General features: G+C 45.3%; 1 long non-coding RNA gene across 2 annotated transcripts in view; it reads left to right on the top strand.

Moving 5' to 3' along the window:
- The window catches only part of LOC137503927 (uncharacterized), an 83,533-nt gene extending 61,066 nt beyond the window's left edge, over positions 1–22,467 (top strand). For both annotated transcript variants that reach the window (XR_011019380.1, XR_011019381.1), the window contains exon 4: positions 22,367–22,467. This is a non-coding gene — a long non-coding RNA (uncharacterized lncRNA). The remainder of the gene's footprint in view (positions 1–22,366) is intronic.
- The last annotated feature ends 3,048 nt before the right edge of the window (positions 22,468–25,515 follow it).

Raw genomic sequence — 25,515 nt, 5'->3', positions numbered from 1 at the left:
TACTCCACGAGTCCATGGTCACGTGGACCCGCTTGCCCACAGAGTAGTCCAGGGAACGGGCCACGTTTTCCACCGCAAACTTGTGGAGTGCTGGGATCGCGCTCCTGCTGAAATAGTGGCGACTGGGGACTTGCCACTCGGGGATGCCAAATTGGAGCAGCGTCCGCATGGCGCTCCCCTCCTGCACCAGGGAGTAGGGAAGCAGCTGTGATGCCATGGCCCGGGCCAGCAAGCCATTTAGTTTGCGGATCTGCCTGTGGCTTGGAGGCAGAGGCTTGGTCAGACCCTGAAAGGTGTCGCTCAGCAGGGTCTGACGACGCTGGGATGCAGGGGAGACAGAGGAGAGAGACGAACACTGGCTGCCAGCCTCAATGTCTGTGTCCTGAGTAGCCGAGGTGGAAGAGCGCTTGCGTGCTACTACTGCTGCTGCTGTGGGGGATTCACGACCCTGAGGGAGGGATGATGCTGCTGCGCTGGTGGGCCTTCTGCTCTCAGGAACCCCTGCCAGCAGTGCCTGCTTCCTCTTAAACTCCGCATACTCACGGCAGTGGCGGCTTCTCAGGTGGCCCTGGAGGGATGAGGTACCCATCTTGCTCAGACTTTTCCCACGGCTCAATCTTTTGCTGCATAACCTGCACACAGCATACCTTTTGTCATCAGTACATTCCTCAAAGCAATCCCACACTGGTGACTTTAATTTACTGCAGCCCCCACTAGCAGAGGGTGCAGCGGAACAATGTGTGGTAGTAGTTGCCGGGGGTTGCATGGTGGTGGTGCCGGCTGAAGCAGTGTCCTGTCTACTTCCTCCACGCCCACTGCTGCCGATGCCCCTGCCCCTGCCTGACATATGGCGATATCCTTGCCTAGGCCGAGGTGACTTGTCATCCTGCTCTGCCTCTGACCATTCTTCCACGGACTCAGCAGGCTGCACATAGTTAGGGTCCACAACGTCGTCATCATCAGCAGCATCATCATAATCCAGCTCTTCCTCTGACTCCCCCGCCTCCTCTTCTGTCCCTACATCCCCAGACACAGACCCCTCTTCTTCATCACCAGAACTCAACAACGCTTGTGATTGTGGCCCGATCTCAATCTCTGCCACATCAGTCCCCAGTAAGTCCTGAGCTTCTTGCATCAGCAGGTTCCCAGAAGCCGGACTGAGGGACAGAATGCTGTCATCCTGGGAGGGCTGCTGACCAGTGGGTGCTGGGGTGGATGTCACAACAAGTGTGGGACCTTGGCTGCTGCTGCTGCTTGGAGTGGTGCTCACAGTAGAGGTCTGGGAGGAAGTCATGATGTCCATGAGTACGTCAGGTTCCATTTGCTCAACCACCACACGGGGACCAGAAACTTTAAAATATTTGGACAATGGCGTCCGCTGACTCAGCCCAGGCTTTGCTGCCCCCCTTTCTGCTGCATCACGACCACGTACAGCTGGGCGTCCTCTGCCTGGACGTGGAGCAGTCCCAGAAGTGGCTGAGGCAATTGAACTCCCTTTCCTCTCACCCCGCGAAACCCTGCCAGACATGTTGCTAGTAATGAATCACTGGATGCAGTGGGCACAGTACAAGGTCACTGAAGGATGCAGTGGGCACAGTACAAGGTCACTGAAGGATGCAGTGGGCACAGCAGTGGGCACTGGATATACAACTAGGTCACTGAAGGATGCAGTGGCCACAGTACAAGGTCACTGAAGGATGCAGTGGGCACAGCAGTGGGCACTGGATATACAACTAGGTCACTGAAGGATGCAGTGGGCACAGTACAAGGTCACTGAAGGATGCAGTGGGCACAGTACAAGGTCACTGAAGGATGCAGTGGGCACACCAGTGGGCACTGGATATACAACTAGGTCACTGAAGGATGCAGTGGGCACAGTACAAGGTCACTGAAGGATGCAGTGGGCACAGTACAAGGTCACTGAAGGATGCAGTGGGCACAGCAGTGGGCACTGGATATACAACTAGGTCACTGAAGGATGCAGTGGGCACAGTACAAGGTCACTGAAGGATGCAGTGGGCACAGTACAAGGTCACTGAAGGATGCAGTGGGCACAGCAGTGGGCACTGGATATACAACTAGGTCACTGAAGGATGCAGTGGGCACAGTACAAGGTCACTGAAGGATGCAGTGGGCACAGTACAAGGTCACTGAAGGATGCAGTGGGCACAGCAGTGGGCACTGGATATACAACTAGGTCACTGAAGGATGCAGTGGGCACAGTACAAGGTCACTGAAGGATGCACTGGGCACAGCAGTGGGCACTGGATATACAACTAGGTCACTGAAGGATGCAGTGGGCACAGTACAAGGTCACTGAAGGATGCAGTGGGCACAGTACAAGGTCACTGAAGGATGCAGTGGGCACAGCAGTGGCCACTGGATATACAACTAGGTCACTGAAGGATGCAGTGGCCACAGTACAAGGTCACTGAAGGATGCAGTGGGCACAGCAGTGGGCACTGGATATACAACTAGGTCACTGAAGGATGCAATGGGCACACAAGGATGTCACACTGTGTAATGAGATGCTCATATGCCAGCGAGCGAGCGAGCAGTGGGCACTGGGCACGGCACAAGGTCACTGACAGAATGAATGAACAGCGCTGGCAGAGAGTGGCGGCGCCGGCGGTGTGACTGGCTGCCTGCAAATAGTACAAGTGTATAAACTGTCACTGGAATATACAAGTGAACACTGCAGCTGCACTAACCTGCCTGCCTGCACTATACACACAGATAATCCCCACTCCCACTGCAGCACTGAACCTGCCTGCACAGCACTACACACAGTTAAATAATCACTAGACTCCCACACTCCCACTACACTACACTGACTACAACTAACTACAGCAATCACTCACTGACTAGCTAACTGTGTACAGTATAAGAGCAGTGTTAGCAAAAAAAACGCTTTGTTTTTAACACAATAAATGCACTTGCTCAAACAACAATGGCCTGGAGATAATCCTCTCAGCACCACAGTCTAGCAAGGACAGAGCTTTTCCATCATGGCCGCCTCTTTATATTCAGGAGGGGAGGGCATAGCTCCCCTCCTGTGATTGGTTGCTAGGGCCTGGCTGGGGCACTCTGATTGGCCTGCAATGTGTCACTTCCGCATAGTTTGACGCATTTCCGCAAACCACGACTTCAGCGCCGGGTTTCACGAGCGTGAATGCGGATTTCTGTCCGCATTCACGCGTAGCCGAAGCAGATTTTCGTGGTTGAAAATCTATTCACGGCTTAGCGTGTCCGAGGGGGAATGCGTCAAAATGGTCGTGAATCCACGCGTAAGCGTGATCACGACCTGGCGGTGAGCACCACTGAACGCATGTTGTTATGCCCAAATAACTCAATTTTAGTTTCATCAGTTCACAGCACCTTATTCCATGGCTTGTCCAAATGTGCTTTAGCATACCTCAAGCGGCTCTGTTTGTGCTGTGGGCAGAGAAAAGGCTTCCTCTGCATCACTCTCGCATACAGCATTTCCTTGTGTAAAGTGTGCCAAATGGTTGAACGATGCACAGTGACTCCATCTGCAGAAAGATGATGTTGGAGGTCTTTGGTGCTGGTCTGTGGGTTGACTCTGACTGTTCTCACCATTCGTCGCTTCTGTCTATCCGAGATTGTTCTTGGTCTGCCACTTCGAGCCTTAACGTTAACAGAGCCTGTGGTCTTCCATTTCCTCAATATGTTCCTAACTGTGGAAACAGACAGCTGAAAACAGCTGAAAACAATTATTGTCCACTTTCTGTAAATCCAATAAACTTCATTTCACTTCTCAAATATCACTGTGTGTGCCTCCTACATGATATATTTAACTGACTTTTTTATCGTAACAACCAACGATTTTTTCAGGAAAATTATGACGATTATCAAGGTTGCCCACACTTTCGCATCCCACTGTAGTGACTTCCATACCATTGCATCTCAGCCTCCTAGTTTTTACCCGGTGTTTCTCCCACCCACAGGTAACAGAATCTCTTAGCAGTCTTTGCAAAGGCAGAAACTGCCATGGCAGTTTTTCAGAAAGGGGTGTAGCTAAGCAACAAAACCTGTTTTGATGGGACAAGTACTCATTTTTTTTCCTGCTACTCTGTTAGCCGTTGGTTCCTGTAACTTTGTGCTGCCTGTGCTGATAGGGAGAGTTTTATTTTTACACTGTATATTTTCTGTGTACACTGAAAATATACACACAACAGATTTCTAATGAACTTTTTTTCCATCCAGGAAGTTATCTTTAGCAATCTTGGTACAGGGTGTCTTTTCAAATGAGACAGGATATAGTTATGTACACATAATTGTCTGAATCAGAGTCATATTGCAAGCATAACAAAATAAGAAACAAAGATAGCACATAGCCTAGCAGTAGCACTTCATTGTTCTGCCTGGTTTTGAAATTCTGGAAAATCAAGTCTATGTTCTTTCTTATGAAAGCAAGACACAAATGCAATATGGTGACTGTCGTGTAGGGAACCATTTAACTTGAACTTCAGGAATGCATATCAGTATGGATATCTTCTATAGATTTCATGTTTTGCATCAAAATAAACTACAACACACGGTGGTGAGGCGCCCAAGACTTATAAAATTAAGTTTTAAAACCAACTTGAGGTGGCCTACCTCAGACAAGAAATCACTTACGGTACAGTAAGAAATGTATTTATTAATCACAAGACTTGTGCTTAATAAATTCATTTCTTACTGTACCGTAAGTGATTTCTTGTCTGAGGTAAGGCACCTCAAGTTGTTTTTAAAACTTGATTTTATAATTCTTGGGCGCCTCTCCACCGTGTGTTGTTCCTACCATGCCCCTCTTTGAGGGGAGTCCTTCCCGGACCCCTGGGCTCCAGGTCCTTTTATGCAGAGTGCGACCAGTACAGGCCGCGACTTGTACCCGTTTGGAGGCGGTATCCTCCTAAGGCGCAGTTGATGGTTGCTCTTCTTGCAACCCACCTTTGTGAATATTAACTCATTAAGGGCTGGTTCAGACGGACGTTTGCAGAGCGTTTACAGCCAGCGTTCAGGGCTTGGTGTTAAACGCTCCCATTCAAGTGAATGGGAGCGTTTGTACCAAGCTTTCAAGCGCGTTTACACAAACGCGGCGTTTGGGTCCCGATTTTCTCTGGCGTTCAAGGAGCCCCTGGAAGCTACATGTAGCTTCCAGGGGAGGTTAACCGCGACGGCTAATGTCCCCCTAGGGGAAGAAAAAACGCGACCGCATCCAAACGCACGCGAACGCTGCTGAACGCGACGCCAGCAAACGCAACGCCTCCAAACGTCCGTCTGAACCAGCCCTAAATCTGACATTTCTCCTCCATTTTTGAACGTGCTACACCATTTGGGCTCCCAGTGTCCCTATGTTTTTTTTTTCCAGGATTTCCTGCCCATTGTTGTTTATCAAAATATATTGGCTATTTTATTTCCTGTGGTTATATCTATGCTTATTGTGTTCCCTATGTAGTAATGGAACAAAGTCCTCTAGTATGCCGAAGTATCAGCATTCAGCAACAGGCTGCATTAGGTAAAGTGAGCTGTGTACAGCTTACAAAGGCCCATTTTAATAACTGCAGCATCGTATATACAGAGATAAAAGTCTAAGAAACGGGAGCAATATAAAAATAATATAGAAAGAAATGGCATTTAGCATAATGGAATGAGGAAGTATATTAAGTTCTGCATAGTATTTTTAAAATAATATAACAGGGAAAAAACACTCTAGTTATGAAGGGAATTTCTAACCGCTGAACACTGTCTGTTTTCTCAGATCAGTTTATGTTTAGTTTACTGGATTTTTTTTTGCACATTGCCAAGAATTGCATTTAACGTTAATAGTTAGAGCCCTTTTCCACTAGGCGCATTACGATCCGAAAATGGGATCGTACACAGTTTCCTGACATTTAATAAATCGCAGGGGCACATGAGTAACATTGTAATTGCCCTGTCCCTTTTCCACTGCACCAATTGCAGGTGTTGCAATTTTTACCAAAGTACAATTGCACTGCCTGCTCCAGTGGTTGTGTGATTGCGCTCAGATACACCCTATGTGAGCACATGAAAATCCTTGTACTGTGCAAGAATCGCAATCACGCCACACGTAATGATTGCATGAAAAATTCAACAAGCAGGAAAACAAATTGCCATCAGAATTGCAGCGTGATTGAGATTTGCAGTGGAAAAGAACTCTGAAGTGTTTTTGTGGAAAGACAAAAAGGAAAATTGAGAGCCCACAATAGTGTAGTATGTTAAGATAAAGTAAACAAGGTGGTTTGCATACAATGATACTCACAGGAAGGTTACCTCTAAAGGTGGCCAAACACTTATAGATTTGCAGCAGATTCAACCATTAGATAGATTTCTGTCAGATGCCTGTCAAGTCGAATCTGACAGGAATCTATCTGATGTGTGCCACACACTAGGAACAGATTACCAATAGATTTCAGAATTAAATCTATTGAAAATCTATCTAAAGGCATTATTGGACCATTAGATTCAATGCAACTCTATGGGCCATGGATCTGCTACCAGCAGCAAATCGACCTAGATTTTCTATCCTGTCAGATAGATCAAATCCATCGAAATAGATCAAAATCGGCTGCAAATCGATCGATAGATTTGAAAGAATCGATTTCTGATTGATCAATCGATACTACAGAATCGATCGATGGCTGAAATCAATTAGTGTATAGGCCCCTTTAGGAAACCACTGTATAGGCAGGTGGGAAGCATAGACCTGACCCCACTCAGGTTAAGAAGTCGCTCATTGTAGAGCAGAAGAAAAAGTTGGGGCAACACCCCTCTACCAAGGGAGGACAAAATGTGATGATAAAATAAGAACAGAGGCATCAGAACAGGATGAAATTATACTAAAAACAGTTTAAAAAGGGAGGTTGTGGTGGACTCACCTCCACATAGTAGAGATGGCCCGAACTTCCGGGCTTCACGATCGCGGAGAACCGCAAACTTTTCCGGAAGTTCAATTCGCCCCCATAGTGCATCATTAGGGTCAACTTTGACCCTCTACATCACAATCAGCAGGCACATTGTAGCCAATCAGGCTACACTCACTCCTGGAGCCCCCCCCCCCCCTTATAAAAGGCAGGCAGCATCAGGCATTGGACTCACTCGTGTGCCTGCAGTAATTAGAGAAGGGAGAGCTGCTGCAGAGAGAGCTATAGGGAAAGCTTAGTTAGGCTCTTGTAGGCTTGTTAGCTTGCTCCTTGCTTATTCTTATTGCTAAAAAAGCACCCCTCAACAGCTCTTTTGAGAGCTAATCTTGTTCTTGTTCTTTTTTTTTTTTTTTGTGGCCCACTTGCATTATATACAGCCCTGTCAGTCAGTCGCAGCTGGCCATTGGCCCCTTGGTGGTAATTCTTACTGTGCCACTGCCAGGCCCAGCACATTCAGTGAGTGACTACCTGTGTGTGTGACAGGCAGCTGCACATTTGTAATCCCAATCACTGCACCTGTTCACTGTTCAGTGCACCTACCTACCTACGTGAGCGCACGCAGTTTTATATACCACCACCAGTCGTTGCACCTGTTCACGGTACCTGTGTGTGTGACAGCTGCACATTTGTAATACCAGTCACTGCAACCTGTTCACTGCACCTGTGTAACCACACATTGTTGTACCAGCAGTCACTGCTTACCTGTTCACTGCACCTGTGTGACTGCATGCTGTTTTATATACCAGTCCGTGCATACCTGTTCACTGCACCTGTGTAACCGTGCATTGTATTAGTCAAGTCAGTGCATACCTTTCACTTCATCCCCCCCAATATGGACAAAACAAAAGGCAGAACCAGAGGCAGGGCACCTGGCAGGTCTGTTCGCGGTCGCGCTGTCGTGATTTCGTGCGGCCCTTGACCAAAGTACAGTGTTCAGAAGAAGGCACGTGCCATCAACCCCCAATATTGTCAGGACGTAGTTGACTATTTAACACAGAACACCTCATCTTTCTCAGCTTCCGCACAGAAGCGTGACATATCTTCCTCCTCCTGCTCTGATTCTGGCACCCCACTTAACACTCAGTCGGTCGCCACCAGCAAAGTGCCATCACCCCAGGGCTCAGCAGTGTGGACATTTTATTGTGTGTCTGCCTCAGATGAGAGCAATGCCATCTGTACTCTCTGCCACCGAAAATTGAGCCAGGGAAAGACCAAGACCCGCGAAGGGACAACTACCTTACGAAGGCACATGATTACAAAGCACAAACTGCAATGGGATGACCACCTGAGGAAAAGCAGCACACAAAAGCAAAGCCACACACTGCAGTAGAAGATACCAGGCCGCAATTATTTCTCAAAAAAGGCGATACCTAAACTGTACCGTGATGTTGAAAGGCAAGTGGTGACATATCTGGCACACAGCTTTGGGTCAAGGGTCCATCTGACCACGGATGCCTGGTCTGCAAAGCACGCTCAGGCTGCCCGAAGACTAAGTCAGTACCCACACACAGCATCTCTGCCTGCAGGCCGCTTGACTGCCTTCTCCGCCACCACCAACAGGGTCCACCAGGATTCCAGGCGGATTTCTGAATTTTAATAGTTTTTCTGGTGCGTGTACATGCCTGCCTAATTTTTCTGGGTGCACTGCAGCTGTAACAACATAACAAAAGGCACGTACATGTGTCAATTCCCCTTAGTGATTGTTACCTTGCCGCGGTGAAGGGTCTTGCGTATCACAATGAAGCAATGACCGACGGCTATATGAGTGTGTTGGGGTTGGGGGGCACACCTGACCCAAGAAAAGGTCGTACACTAATTACACTACCTGATTGATGCATACACATGCAAGATGTTTTAAAGCACTTTAGGCCTCCAATTTAGCATGTAATGTGATTTCTGCCCTTAAAACGCTGCTGTGCGTTCAAATCCAGATTTTTTCCGGGGAGTTTTGGCATGTATCCCACTCATCCATGCAAAAACTCGGACGTTAGACCCCTTGAAACATCTTTTCCACCACTTTTGTGGTCAGCATAAATGTTTCTAGTTTTCAAAGTTAGCCTCCCCATTGAACATGGGGTAGAGATGGCCCGAACGCGGTCCGCAAACCGAAAATCGGAGGTTCTGGCCATCTCTACCCCATAGATGACTCGATTTTGTCAGATGCGAGAAACTACAAAGAGCTCTATTGAAGCCAAGTGCCACTTTGGGCTCACTGCCATTAAGTGCTTGGCTTCACTAGGACTCTTGGCAGTTATGCAGTTATTCTTTATTCAGCCTGATGAAGCATGTTATATCCGTGAAATGCGTTGCACTGTGGAGTATTCAGTAAAGAAAAATTTTACTTGAATCTGACAAAATCAAGTCATCTAAGAGGTAAGTCCACCACTACCTTCCTTTTTCAACAGATTTTTTATATTTTATCCTGTTCTGGTGCCTCTGTTCTGATATTTAGCATCTAATCCAGAGACGGGACAAGGTCCTCCAGCACCCAAGGCAGAGACACCAAAGTGCGCCCCTCCATCCCTCCCACAACAGCCATCACACACTAATTGCTATTAGACTAAGATGCGCCCCAGGGCCCCCAACACCTTAATCTCTAGTTATCTGGCTTGCAGTCACTGCCATGTATCCCCTTTTCTTATTTCTATCTGCTTCAAACACAATAGGGGAATAATAACTGAGTGAGTTGTTCGCCCCCTCCTACACTGTGCCCAGAGGCTGGAGCCTCTCTTGCCAGCCCTTATCTAATCTAATCTAATATTATCATTTAGCAGCAGTCTTACTTTATGACCAAGAAATCTTTTTTTATATTTGCTTGGGATTTTCATGTATTTTTTTTGTTGTATGGCCTCAGACTTTTTTTTGCTAATAAAAATGAATGTGTTTTGCTCTTTTTCTTTATACTTTTCTGGTGCACCAGGTGTTGTTAATACATTTTCTGTTTACATCATGAAAAACTGTACAATTCAAAATACAATTGCTCACACATTTATAACAAGTATAGTATATGGTTTCCCAGAGTAAAATTACTTATGTTATGTAGTATCAATAATTCAAATAAAGAATAGCTCTACTAACAACCTTCGAATATCCTAATCAAAACTCATCAAGAGGCTTTCAATTCATGTACAATCAATGTAAATTTACTGCCCGGACCGATCTATGGGATTTTGCTTCCTAAATCACTTTATTCAATTCTTTCTGATTCAATAAAAGAATCAAATCTACTGATCAATTGACAAAAAAATCGATGTATGGCCTGCATTAATTTTAGAAAAATATTTATAACCCAAGGCTTGAGCCATATATACGGTATGTCAGTGAATTGAGTATCAGGGATAAATGTGTGTGATGCCTTCTCCACACATACTGTATATGGTCATGTTAGCACACTTATAGTGATTGCTGTATGAATATTTTTTGTTTATATGATACACTTGCATGTACAACTACATTTTTACATTTTGGTTCTGTGGATGCTAACAATTGTAGCCCATATCAATGTAATTATTAATAAAAGTGTGCCTCATCTTTATGTTGTTTTAAAATGCCTTTATTATGATCTTTTATAGGTACTGTAGTATATGCAGAGCCGGGACAAGGTCCTCCAGCACCCAAGGCTGAGACACCAAAGTGCGCCCCTCCATCCCTCCCACTCCAGCCGTCACACACTGATTGCTATTAGACTAAGAGACGCCACAGGGCCCACAACCTCCCCAACACCTTAATATCTAGTTATCTGGCTTGCAGTCACTGCCATGTATCCCCTTTTCTTATTTCTTTCTGCTTCAAACACAGTTAGGAATGACAGCCGAATGAATTCTGCGCCCCCTCCTACACTGCGCCCTGAGGCTGCAGCCTCTCCAGCCTATGCCTCGGCCCAGCCCTGAGTATATGGTTATTTTATGGGAATACTGGTGTTGGACCTCCAAATGAACTTCCTTGGGCTCCATTGCAAGTACTCATATATATCATTTTTGGATCTATTAAATATTGCTGTGCAGTGCTTTATTATTGTATCTTGTTATTGTGTATCTTATGGATAGGTAGTCGGGTTGCTTTTTTAAGTACTACTAGGCATGCTTACTGACAAAATCTTAAATAACACTGGATATGTCTTTTTTTGTTTTCTGGCCCTCTAGTGATTTCATACTTCTTTTTATTCCTAATTTTTAATGGTGTATTTGAATGCTCTTTATTGATTTATTTTTTATGGGATTTTTATGGGATTAAAGAATCTTTTGCAATAGATTTTATGGCCTCAGATATAAAACCCAACTTATGAAGAACTGGGTGTTGGTCCATGAAACACATTGGGTTAAATGTAGCTGTGGATGTTAATCAGTGTTAGGGCTGGTGCACACCGAGCGGCTTTTTTAGCGTTTCTGCAGCCGCTTGCGGCTGCGGATACGCTTGGTCAATGTATCTCAATGGGGTGGTTCACACCAGAGCGGGAAGCGTTTTGCAGAAACGCATACTCCCAGGGTGAGGCACATTTTGGATTGCGGATGCGTTTCTGCCTCAATGTTAAGTATAGGAAAAACGCAAACCGCTCTGAAAAACGGCACTTCAGAGAGGTTTTCCAGGCGTTTTTTGTTACAGTAGCTGTCAGTAACAGCTTTACTGTAACAATATATGAAATCTACTACACCAAAAACGCTTCACAAAACCGCAAAATGCTAGCTGAAACGCTACAGAAAAAGAAGAAAAAGTGTTTAAATATCTGCTAGCATTTTGCGGATCTGCTAGCGTTGTTTGGTGTGCACCAGGCCTGAATCTTGAAAGCTGTCAATATTTATAGATTCTATGTTGTGTATATATGCCTGGTATAAATGCCTCGGTGGGTTTCACCCCAATACTGTATATTATTAATTTCTAATTATAATATACTGTAGAATTTAGGGATGATCAGGGTCCTTCAATTCCAAACCCAATAGAATTCCATGTATTTGCAATAGAATCAATGGCACCGAGTAAAGTGTGAAACCCACAAACATCATACTGACACCATTTGCTATGTATGCTTTGTACATCTCATATAATTTTGTAAAAAGTTTTTCAGAAAATCAATCCTAATATTTTGGCAGGAAAAAAATACATTTTTTAAACCCCCGAAGAGTCAGATTTGTCAACTTAAACAAATGGACGGTGTGGGGTCACCCCTCCTAGGCACTGTTAACCCCTTGCTCCCCAAGCAGGCTGGTATTCCTCAGGGAATTTGGAGCCCACCAGCATTGTGCATTCTTCTGTGTTTTGCCCACTTTTCTTGCATGAAGAGTACCTGCTGTACCTGCTGTTCCTGCTATTCCTCCATGGAACCTGTTGAGACTGAATCGCTGCTATGGAGTTACATCTGACCATGCTATGGCCTATGGAGTTATATCTGACTACAGCCATGCTCAGATGTAACTCCATAGGCCACCTCTCCAATGCTGTGCACTAGCAAATGACCAGTTGGTGCACAGAAACAGCTGAAAGATGGTGAATTTATTGCTTTTGTCAGTAATCCTGTGCTTACCATGTCAGGTTCTGCTGCCTCCGCTGGCAGCACATCTGGGACTTCCGCTGTGGCTGGCCGCATTGACAGAGATGGTGTCAGCAGCGTTCATGCGGAGTCCCAGCCGCATGATACTCAGATTGTAAGTGAGGGTAGACGCATGAACTGGCAGCGTCGCTCCTCTTATGCTATAAGGAAATGTGTCAGCTGATCACCTGTCAGCTGACACGCATGGTTCCACCTTCGGTTCCTGATTGGCCTAGCAAAAGACAAACACTTATATAGCGCTTTTCTCCTGGCGGACTCAAAGCGCCAGAGCTGCAGCCACTAGGACACTCTCTATAGGCAGTAGCAGTGTTAGGGAGACTTGCCTAAGGTCTCCTGCTGAATAGGTGCTGGCTTACTGAACAGGCAGAGCCGAGATTCGAACCCTGGTCTTCCATGTCAGAGGCAGAGCCCTTAACCATTACACTTTCCAGCCACTAGCAACGTGGTCTCCTGCTTACCCGGGCTTCTTAAGCGCTGTTCTGACACTTGCTCACTGTCTGCTCTAGCTAACACTTCGCAGTGAAGGCTTCAGACCTTAGTCAGTTCCGTGTGTGGCTTGAACCAGCAGGACCCCGGGGATTCCATACTAGCTCAGCTTATTACATATTTATTATTAGAGTTGGGCCGAACGGTTCGCCGGCGAACGTGGTTCGCGCGAACTTAGGTGGTTCGCGTGCGGGTACCGCACGCGAACGTTTTGCGGAAGAAGTTCGGTTCGCCCCATAATGCACCTGAGGGTCAACTTTGACCCTCTACATCACAGTCAGCAGGCCCAGTGTAGCCAATTAGGCTACACTAGCCCCTGGAGCCCCACCCCCCTTATATAAGGCAGGCAGCGGTGGCCATTACGGCCACTCGTGTGCCTGCATTAGTGAGAGTAGGGCGAGCTGCTGCAGTCTCTCATATAGGGAAAGATTAGTTAGGCTTAACTTCTTCCTGGCTGCATACCTGTTCTGTTCAGTGAGCCCTCAGCCCACTGCATACCTGTACTGTGATCCTGCCACTGCATACCTGTTCAGTGATCCTGCCACTGCATACCTGTTCTGTGAACCCACCCACCACCACTGCATACCTGTTCAGTGATCCTGCCACTGCATACCTGTTCTGTGAACCCACCCACCACCACTGCATACCTGTTCAGTGATCCTGCCACTGCATACCTGTTCAGTGATCCTGCTGCCACTGCATACCTGTTCTGTGAACCCACCCACCACTGCATACCTGTTCAGTGATCCTGCTGCCACTGCATACCTGTTCTGTGAACCCACCCACCACTGCATACCTGTTCAGTGATCCTGCCAGTGCATACTTGTTCTGTGAACCCACCCACCACCACTGCATACCTGTTCAGTGATCCTGCCACTGCATACCTGTTCTGTGAACCCACCACTGCATACCTGTTCTGTGAACCCACCCACCACTGCATACCTGTTCTGTGAACCCACCCACCACTGCATACCTGTTCAGTGATCCTGCCACTGCATACTTGTTCTGTGAACCCACCCACCACCACTGCATACCTGTTCAGTGATCCTGCCACTGCATACCTGTTCTGTGAACCCACCACTGCATACCTGTTCTGTGAACCCACCCACCACTGCATACCTGTTCAGTGATCCTGCTGCCACTGCATACCTGTTCTGTGAACCCACCACTGCATACCTGTTCTGTGAACCCACCACTGCATACCTGTTCAGTGAACCCGCCACTGCATACCTGTTCTGTTCAGTGGACCCGCCACTGTATACCTGTTTAGTGAACCCGCCACTGCATACCTGTTCTGTTCAGTGGAGTTTGGTGTGTCAGTGTGAAGCAGTACCTTAATTACACTACCTGATTGATGTATACACATGCAAGATGTTTTAAAGCACTTTAGGCCTGTCATTTAGCATTCAATGTGATTTCTGCCCTTAAAACGCTGCTTTTCGTCAAATCCAGATTTTTCCCGGGGACTTTTGGCGTGTATCCCACTCCGCCATGCCCCCCTCCAGGTGTTAGACCCCTTGAAACATCTTTTCCATCACTTTTGTGGCCAGCATAATTATTTTTTTTTTTCAAAGTTCGCATCCCCATTGAAGTCTATTGCGGTTCGCGAACTTTAACGCGAACCGAACCTTCCGCGGAAGTTCGCGAACCCGGTTCGCGAACCTAAAATCGGAGGTTCGGCCCAACTCTATTTATTATACCTGTGTTTGACTTCTGCCTGTTTTTCTGACCTCTCTTTGCCTGCCAATTTTGTACCTTTGCCAATCTGACCTGTTGCCGACCTCTGGCTGATAACACACTAAGATATTGCCTACCGATTTTGTACCTCACCAATCTGATCTGTTGCCGACTCGATTTGTCTGACCATTCTTATATCTGTATTCAGTGTTTGTACTGCCTTCCACTGTTACTGCCTGTAAGACTTTACCCTCTCAGGGAAAGTCTGTTAATTGTCTGTCTGCTAGTGCCCACACACACCAGCAGATCGTTACAGCTTTCAGCCTCTTATGGACAAGGGGCCTAACTGTCATGTCTATCACTTCTATATTACGTATTTCGGTATATCAATGTCTGTATTTTTATGTTCCTATGCTTGTTTTCCTACTCTGTACAGTACCATGGAAAATGATGGCGCTATATATAGTATATCAATAATACAGTAAAACTCCTGTTATCTGGCAACAATGGGGATCAGCTGATCCTGTACAAATGTAGTTTCTGTTTGCTTGAGAGTCAGTGATAAAAATAGGCCTAGCTTATGCAGTACTGTATATTTACCATACACTCTGTATTAATGTTTAAATCCAGTAATAAAAACAAATGAAGACACAAAAGACAAACGTAACCACTTATTCCATTCATGGCAGTATATCTATGCCTGCCCAGGAGAGTAGATATGCGTCTATTTCCACGATCGCTCCCACGTTGGTACTCAATGCCGCCTGTTAGAGGGTTGGCCAAATAGTAAAATTACACCTACATACATTTAAAAAAAAATAAAAAATACACATACATTACATTAATATTAACTCCTTACCGCCCTCACTCTCCCATAGTTACACAAATAAAAGTACATACATAGTTACTTTAGGAGCTGAACATGTCAGAAGGGTATATTGCTGTTAATTTTGAAAATACAGGCTTGTAATTAGTGATGGATGCAAAACTGAAAAAATGCATCTTTTTTTAAAATAAAATTTTGGCGCCATACATCGTACTAGGGATATTTTAAACATTGCAATAACCAGTACAAATAGGGAAATAAAATGTGTGGGTTTTAATTATGGTAGCATGTATTATTTTAAAACTATAACGGCTGAAAACTGATAAATAATTATGTTGTTTCTTTTTTTTTAATATAACCTTCTTGCCGGTTATCCCGAGCTCAGGTCGGGGTAACCTGCGCAGAAGGATTTCTCCGGCCCCGCTGGGCCGATTTTCAATTTTTTTTTACTGCACGCAGCTAGCACTTTGCTAGCTGCGTGCATATCCCGATCGCCAACGCTACCTGCAGCGCCGCCCCCTCCAGACCCCTTGCGCAGCCTGGCCAATCATTGCCAGGCAGCGCTTAGGGGTGGATCGGGATTCCCTCTGACGTCCCGACGTCCATGACGTCGGTGACGTCATCCCGCCCCGTCGCCATGGCGACGGAGAAGCCCTGCAGGAAATCCCGTTCTGAACGGGATTTCCTGCTTACTCTGATCGCCGGAGGCAATCGGAGTGGATGGTGGGATGCCGCTTGTCAGCGGCTATCATGTAGCGAGCCCTGGGCTTGCTACATGATTAAAAAAAAAAAGTGCTGTGCCGCCCCCTTGCCATCAGAATTGGAACGGCAAGGGGTTAAAGTAATTCTTAGCAAAATGTACCACCTAAATAGAGCCTAATTGGTGGCAAAACAACAAGGTATAGATTGTTTTGTTGTGATTAGTAATGATAAAATATTTGGCGAATGAACGGAAGGACCGCTGGAAGGTGAAAATTGCTCTGGTACAGAAGGGTAAATGTAACACAAGTTAATGTAAGTGGTTAATGTAACACAAGTTTATTACTGTATAAAGTGTGTATGTGTAAAGTGTAAAAATATCCTGTAAGGCTAGGATTTTTTATATGGTTGCTGGAGAATTCTAGTTAGCTGACTACTGGATAACTGAGAGTTTCCTGCATGTCTGAATTTTGTTCTTCCACTGTGACCTCATTAGTTGCAATAACAAGATTGACCACAAGATGGAACCTTTGTATTAAGAATGGATGCAAGATTTGCACCATATAAAGTACTTAGGACTGATGCACACCAGAAGAGCTTTCCTGAGCGCTTTCTGATTTTAAAAGCTCCTGCTAATGTCATCCTATGGGAACAATGTGATTTTGTAAAAATCCCCATAGCATTGCATTAGCAGGAGCTTTTAAAATCTTTAGAGTCAGAGTCTCTGCAGGCAGCCAAATTCAGCATTTTTTTAGCATATTAAATATATAGATACTGTGTAGATTCATATCTTCTATGTAGCTAGTGATAGGATGCAGCAATCACATTTTTGTTATAAACAAAAACCTAAATTTGTATTATTTTGCTGCAGGCATCACTGTTTACAAAAAGGCCTGGCCCACTAACAGCGATTTTCTCAGTGACAGTGATTTATAAAGCTCTTGTTAACAGTTAATGTAATGTTATGGGGGATTTAAAAAAATCACATCCCTCAGTTGAGATCACACAGATAACATTACAGTAGAAAGAGCTTTTCAAATCACAAGTGCTTAGAAAAGTGCTGCTAGCGGGTCTTAGGCCTAAGAGTGTAATATTGCCCATGTTTAAAATGTAAGTCTGGCCAAAACCTGGAATGTTTTTGTAGAACTACAGTATACCAGGGGCGTAACTAAAAACCTCTGGCCCCCCCTGCAAAACTTTGGATGGGGCCCCATCAAACCCATCTGCCCCCCACCCCCACCCTCAGGCAAAACACCACAAATAAAATGACCCCCCCCCCCCCCCCCGACACCTAACCCAGGCACCCCCAACCACAAAAAAAGAAATCAGGCAGACTGAGGCACCCCCACAAAACAGCAATTCGGCAGACAGCAGGACCACGCACGCACGTACGTACATACACACACTACATACATATACACAAACACAGCCACACTACATACATACATACATACATACATACTGTACACACAGACACAGACAGACACACACACAGCCACACACTACATACACAGCCACACACTACATACACAGCGACACACAGCGACACACACAGACACACACTACATACACAGACACACACAGAGACACACGCAGCCATACACTACATACACAGCCACACACTACATACACAGCCACACACAGACACTACATACATATACAAAACACACAGCCACACACTACATACACAGCCACACACAGACACTACATACATATACAAAACACACAGCCACACACTACACACACAGCCACACACTACATACACAGCCGCACACAGAGACACACACACACACACTACATACATATACACACACACAGCCACTGACTACATACACACAGACACAGCCTGGCAGCGGTAGACATGACATTTTCTACCATTTATCACCCTGTCTGTAGGAGAGCGGCAGAAGAAAGAAGAAGACACAGAAGTTCTTTAACTCGTAACTCTTAGCAGCCCTCAAGGGCTTACCTCGCCATGCGAGTCCATCCTGCCTGCTTGAAGGGGCAGGGAGGGTGGTTGATAACCAAGCACCCAGAGGTTCAAGAGAAGTATGCCTCCAGGTCCTAGTGCTCGACACCGCACCCGACAGCAACAGCCTGCTCGCAATTTGTGTCCTACTCGTTACTATGCTTGTTAATGCTTGTGGGTGGGTGGTGGGCCCCAGAGCCGCGGGCCCCCCTCTCCCCTTGTGCCCCCCTGCCCCGCATCTCTTGCAGGGGCAGTAGTTACGCCCCTGAGTATACCAATACCACCCATAACACCATTAATAGTATTTATTTATTTATTTTTATCGTTATTAGGAAGGTCCTATATTTGTTGCAGTAGAAAAGGTGAAAAGGGTGGTGTTCTATAAAGTTCTCTAACTGCTCTTTTTCTTAAAGTGCGGCACAGTAAAAGAATAGGTGGAGTACCATTAACAAAAAATGTATGTGGGTGATCAGAGAAAACATAAGGGGACATTTATCAAGAGTGTCTGAGACAAAATATCGGTAGGTTTTTAGAAATCTGTGCAGAACTGTCTCAGACATTTTAAAGAGGAGCTGTCAGGCATACTATCTCAGAAAAAAAACCCACATACATAAGTAGATAAATACTTGCTGTACTTACACAACATGTATTGCACTGTCCAAGTTTTGATTTTAGTGATTTTTCTATAGTAAAAAAAAGAGAAAATCCTTCTTTGGATTGTACATTTTAACTGTGTCTATCTTGAAGCCAATACGGATGTCATTTCCTCCCTTACTCTCCTTCGCCTGATTTTTTTTATGCGTTGCCCGCCCTCCTCCCAGCTTTCAGGCACTCTCACCCAGCTCTGCAATAGAAAGTGCATTGTCTCAGAATGAGAAATATTGGCCAATCAGAGAGGAACAGAGGCGTGGCAGTGGAAAACGGGGGAAAGAGGCTTCAGCCAATCAGGCTGCATTAGGGAAGTCTGAGAGGAAAGTAAAGAAGCAAAAAAGACAACCCAGCATGCCCTGCAACTTCCTTTGTGTGGCAGTGTACCAAATAAGAGTCAGGAAAACTGGGGAACGATCATTTATCAACAAGAAAAGTAATAGTGATTTTTAACTTTTGGATTGCCTGGTTAGCATCCTTATTACTTGTTTACCAGATAAAAATAAAGAGTTGAATTTTGATTTTATGTCCAACAGTTACACTTTAAAGGAAACCAGAGATCATACAAAATAAAACATTTATACATACCTGGGGCTTCCTTCAGCCCCATGCGCATGGATCGCTTCCACGCCACCATCCTCAGTCTTCTGTATCTCCAGTAACGGATCCCGCAACTTCGGCTGTCGGAGAGATACATAGAGAGCGCACTTCTCTTGCGCAGACTGGCCGCGACTGGACGAAGTTATGGGACCGGGTACCGGCGATACAGAAGGCTGAGTATGGCAGTGTGGGAGTGATCTGTGCGCATAGGAGTGGAGGAAGGTATGTATAAAACTTTTATTTTGTATGGTCTGTGGTACACTTTAAGAACCCACTAGATAGTGCAGATTCCTTCTTAAACTGTTCTACAATAAGAGGAGTTAGGAAGGTTTCTCAGACAGTGCAGTATGTGAGGGAAATTGCTGTTACTGTCGGAACCAATACATCTGCTGTATTGATACAGAAAAGAGAAGTTATAATAGTGTAAATATATTATTTATGGTAGCTATTTTAGGTTAACTGACAATATGTAATGTAAATAAGTATATAATATAAATATACACTGTATTAGAACTGAAACAGTGGATCAATGCCTAGCACAGGGTTAAGCACAGAACAGCTTCACAGGACACCTGGCATCAGGGGGAGGAGCACTTCACAACTCATGTCTAGCCTGCACTGCACAAGCTGTGAAGAAGTGCTAATAAGCACTTCCTAACCACTTGCCGACCGCGCACTCATAACTCGCGTCGGCAAAGTGGCAGCTGCAGGACCAGCGACGCAGATCTGCGTTGCCGGCTGCAAGCTAACTGATCAGGAAGCAGCCGCTCGCGCGAGCGGCTGCTTCCTGTCAATTCACGGCGGGGGGCTCCGTGAATAGCCTGCGGGCCGCCGTTCGCAGGCTCGCAGGCTAAATGTAAACACAAGCGGAAATAATCCGCTTTGTTTACATTTGTACAACGCTGCTAACAGTAGCAGCGTTGTACCAGATCAGCGATCCCCGGCCAATCAGCGGCCGGGGATCGCTGTCACATGACAGGCAGGAGCCTGTTAAAGGCTGCACAGGACAGATCCGCTCATGTGCAGCCTCCGATCTCCGGGGAAGGGAGGGAGGAGAGGGAGAGGGGGTATCCTGCGGTGGAGGGGGCTTTGAGGTGCCCCCCCCCCCCGCCAGCCACACACAGGCAGGAGCGATCAGACCCCCCCAGCACATCATCCCCCTAGTGGGGAAAAAAGGGGGGCGATCTGGTCGCTCTGCCTGGTGTTTGATCTGTGCTGGGGGCTGTAGAGCCCACCCAGCACAGATCAGCGAAAACAGCGCTGGTCCTTAAGGGGGGGTAAAGGCTGGGTCATCAAGTGGTTAATCTGCTGCAGTTTAGGAATGGATTTGAACTTTTCTTAACTGTAGTGCAGTTTTAGAAATTCACACTAAACTGCCGCTATTAAGTAGATTTTAGGAATGTTCTTATTATCATGCAGAACATGTCTTCCTGCTGGTTAGAACTGTTTAAGAAGAACAAATTGTAAGTAATGCTTTGATAAATCTGGCCCATAGTACGCTACGGTAAGGAGCAAGATTATGCAATGAACATAGCATGCCACTTTGAAAAGTGGTCACACTGGCAAGAAGCTAGCATTGGCAGAGGCCTTCCAGATCCTCCTTGACCCCACCGCTGCTGCCCTCTTCTTCTTTATGCCTGTTCTTCCACCCTGTTGTTTTACTGGGCATGCACGGAGCGTAGTTGCGCATGTGCAGTACGGTTGGGCTTGTATGAAGTTAGGAGTGCGGCCCTAACAACGTATCTGACAAGCCCCTGTTGGATATGCTTTTAGTGCCCATACATGGTACAATTTTTATTTTTTTTTCTTATGAAATAATTTTGTTCGAACATTTTGTTAGATCGAATATAAAGATTTTTCCAACATGTCCGATCTTATTTAGGGAGAGCACTATTATTGGCGTACAGTAAAGGGGAAGCAGGATAATGATAGAAATATAATGGGGGTGAGCATTGAAACCAAGGTATTTTAATAGCAATAACATTATATTAATAACATTATCAGTACAGAGTACTATAATACTGGAGACATTAATGGGGTAAACTAATGGGGAAGCACAAGTGAAGAAGAAATTAAAATGGGGTGCTCCCCATTGACGAGCATACCACACATTTATTTCCATAGAAAAATGTAATTTCTTTTTTTTCTAGAGGCCCTCATTAAATACATTTTACTTTTTCAGTTGCTTTGCTTTATGACAGGATATGTAAAAGTACAATACATCTCCTGAGTGAAGGAAAAGCTTACTAAATTTCCTACAATACTTTTTTTGAATGTATTATATTATGTATGTATTAAACTAGGCTCACGGTAGACACCAAAGTGGATACCACCAAATACGGTAGCTTCTGAGCTATTACAATTGCATTGGTAGCACCAGTGTTAGGTTACTAGCCTCAGAATATACTGTATTTAGAGTAGTTGTCATGAACTATAAAATCCTATTAGAGTAGAGCGCCCTCTTCTGTCGTGTCTTATTATAGCTCTGGTGTTGCATCTACTATCTATATATATATATATATATATATATATATATATATATATATATATATATATATGGGTGTGTATATATATATATCCATACAGTATATATATAAATATCTTCAGTATATATATATATATATATATATATATATATATATATATATATATATATATATACTGTACATATTACCCTGTTTTGTTTTTTTTTAGCTGCTTTTATCTGTATGTACTTTGTTGCTTTATAGACTATTTACAGTACTGTGAACTATGTTATAACAATAATACTTATGTACTATGTATTTGTATTGTGCTGCGGAATATCTTAGCCCAATGTTAATCAATAACACTTATTCAATACAATAGAAGAAAAAAAAATTCTACATGAAAATTTAGATACCAGATTTTCATACTAAAGCACATAAAGTATAATAACGTACTGTATCTTTAATTCAAACAATTATTGAGAGTCATTTTTTTCTTTTCAGTGCTTCAGCAAGTGACCACAGGTAGCGTCTAAGCTAGACCAAAATGCACAGTGCTCAATTTTCAGGGATATGCATGCAAAAATCATGCAACGGCTTACACAGGAAGCAGAGGTCTCACCAGTTAATGCAGGTACAGTACTGATAGTGTGCTCCTCTATCTACATTTCTGTGCAGCATGGATGATACTGGCCTCAATTCACGGAGCATTATCAAACATTTATCAAACACTTTATCAAACGTTTGATAATTTACCTCATGGGTAAAATCTCACTAAGGTGTTATATTTGTTGAACGTTTTATCGGTAAAACATTTGATAAATATATAACACCTTAGTGAATTTAAAATGAGATTTTACCCATGAGGTAAATTATCAAACGTTTGATAAAGTGTTTGATAAACGTTTGATAATGCCCCGTGAATTGAGGCCACTGTAGCAATGCAGCCATGCACAAGCAAGTCACAGATGATGGCAATTCCCTCAGTAATCAGCAGCAGCTTACACAGGAAGCCTAGGTCTCACCAGCTGGTGCTTTTAAGGTAATTTATGCACGCCTACAATTGTGTGCAGATATTGAGCATGATACAAGTGGCTGCCAGCCCACCCACCAGCTCATGGGTCTCTGACTGTCATATGATCTATGCACCCGCCCACTTTCCACTATAGCTGGATCCAGAATACCGCAGGGGGCAAAAAACAGGTTTACTATAACAGAAGTTTTATTATATCCAGGTTTACTATACCAGGTGTTGCTCCCTTTACTTATAATGGTCAGGGCCGGATTTGTGCTTTTTGCCGCCCTAGGCCGATCATCACCAGCCGCCCCCCCCCTCCCTCCCCCCACCGACCAACAGCACCCCTCACACACGCACATAATTTATATGCACCTTTTCATCAGATTAGATAATTTAATAACCACTATGCCCCTAGATAAAATAAATAAGTAGTTATTAAGAAGTGTAGCAGAGCTCAGTAAAAGGCAAAAATGTATATATACCTGGGGCTTCCTCCAGCTCCATACGCTCCAATCGGTCCCACGCCGCTGTCCTCAGTTTTCTGCAGCGCCGGTACCGGGTCCCTGCATTCCGTGAGTCTGAGCTAGTCTCACGTAAGAGAAGTTCGCCCTCTACGTATCTCTCCGGCAACTGCTGGAGAGATACGCGAAGAGCCCACATCTCCTGCATAGACTGGAGCCGACTGACGGCAGAGCGGGGAACCAGTGCCGGCGCTGCAGAAGGTCGAGGACAGCGGCGTGGGATCGATTGGAGCGTATGGGGCCTGGAGGAAGCCCCAGGTATGTATACATTTTTGCCCTTTACTGAGCTCTGAGTCCCTTTAAGTAGCCATGGCTACAGGATGATTAGGATGCCCTGACCTGTGTAATAGAGTAAAAAGCTAAAGGCCCGTATCCACTACACTATTTTTTCGACAACTGGCAATTTTTTTGAGCGACAAGTGATTGTTTCGGTATCACAACATTGGTGCAGTTGCACGATTACATAAACGTTTGAGATGCGCTGCGACAATGTCTGTCACAGAGGATCAGATCTTTAAGCTTCAACAACTTCTGCGCAAAGTACACAGATCTATTGAACTCTTGTTCGCGTTCGTGTGCCATCGTCGCATGTACCAGCCAGCAGGAAGATGGATTGGAGAATGCTCGTGGACGTCTTTGTGAGCCATCTTCCTATGTAGTTAGGTGAGTATTCAGCTTAAGATCAGCAGTGGAAGGGTTACAAGACAAGAAGGGATGCAGCTGGTGGGAGCAGAGATAGGAGCAGCAGAGATCAAAGCTGGTCAGTGAGAAAATGACAAGGGGGGAGGAAGAGGGGGACGTTTACCTGGCATACCGCTGGTGTCTGCAGGATGTCACTTGTCCCTGTTAGTGTGCTTCAGAGAGGGAAAGGCAAACTGCAGCTGTTGCCGACAACCAGAGATGCTAGCCTGGGAGTGAAAGGGTGGTTGGAGCTTCTGCACAGCCCACTACATAATAGACTGTCTGTCATGCAGCTAGCTACTGTCTGAATCTGGCGCCGGGGAAAAGGGGGCGGCAACTCACGGAGACAGCACCAGTATTGCCTAATTGTGTACAAGCACACTGAAAATGCTGAATATATACAGGCACATTTGCCATCTGGAGGGCTGAGCCGTGACTCACCTGACCCCTGTATGATAGCAGCTTCCCTGGTCTGCTGCCCCACTTGCTGGTGGCTGTCCGCTTCCTTCTCTCCCGCATCTTCCTGTATTAGCTCTGCTGTCACTTCCCGCTTACTCCCTGCTTTCACCTCCACTTGTCCGCCTTTAATTGAGACCCAAACTTCCCCTTGCTCGCTGCCCGGGCTTTCCTCTATCAGACCTGCAGCAATCAGCGTGGCCCCCAGTGATGAGTCAGGCGAGTGGTGACCAATGAGGGCGCTGCATACTTCACATAAAGGAAGTGTGAAGTATACAGTGCTGTGATTGGTCACCACTCGCCTGACTCATCACTGGGGGCCACGCTGATTGCTGCAGGTCTGATATCGGCAGCGGAGTAAGGGGAAGTTGCGTCTCACACATAGACAGACAAGCGGGGGTGAAAGTGGGGAGCAAGCGGGCAGTAACGGTACATAGCTAGGTTGCATAGCAGGCGCCCCAGCTGCCCCTTCCGCCCTAGGCCTCTGCCTCGGAGGCCTTCCCACAAATCCGGCCCTGATAATGGTGTTTGTTTGGGACCTGGACATTTAGTTTACTATACCCAAAGTTTTACTATATCAAAGTTTGCTATAATGAGATTATACTGTATATATTGCTGTTGAAGCCCATCTCCATGGTTTTACATTTTCTAGATAAGACAGAAAGGGTTTACAACCTTCTTTGGGACTTTATTGATGTATTTGTCCCCTTATAGGATACTTTTCATCACTTCCTGTTCGTACAGACTTCCTGTTTGCACAGGAAGTAGATAAAGTAACCAACATAGACAGCAACAAATTAAATCTTTGTGTTTAGTTTTCACACTTCTTGAATTAGAACGTTAATCTCTCAATTGTTTTTTTATTTTAGTTTTAACTTTTTTTTCCTTCCCATGTCCCTCAGTTACTGCCCCCTAGGACATTTTCTCCTGCAAAGAGAATTAATGGAAAAGCATGTACTTTCCCGTGCGTCTGGAGA

The sequence above is a fragment of the Hyperolius riggenbachi genome, chromosome 4 (assembly GCF_040937935.1).
Source record: "Hyperolius riggenbachi isolate aHypRig1 chromosome 4, aHypRig1.pri, whole genome shotgun sequence".
Taxonomy (NCBI): Eukaryota; Metazoa; Chordata; class Amphibia; order Anura; family Hyperoliidae; genus Hyperolius; species Hyperolius riggenbachi.
Note: the sequence above shows the minus strand (reverse complement) of the source record. Positions and strands in the feature narration are given on the sequence as shown.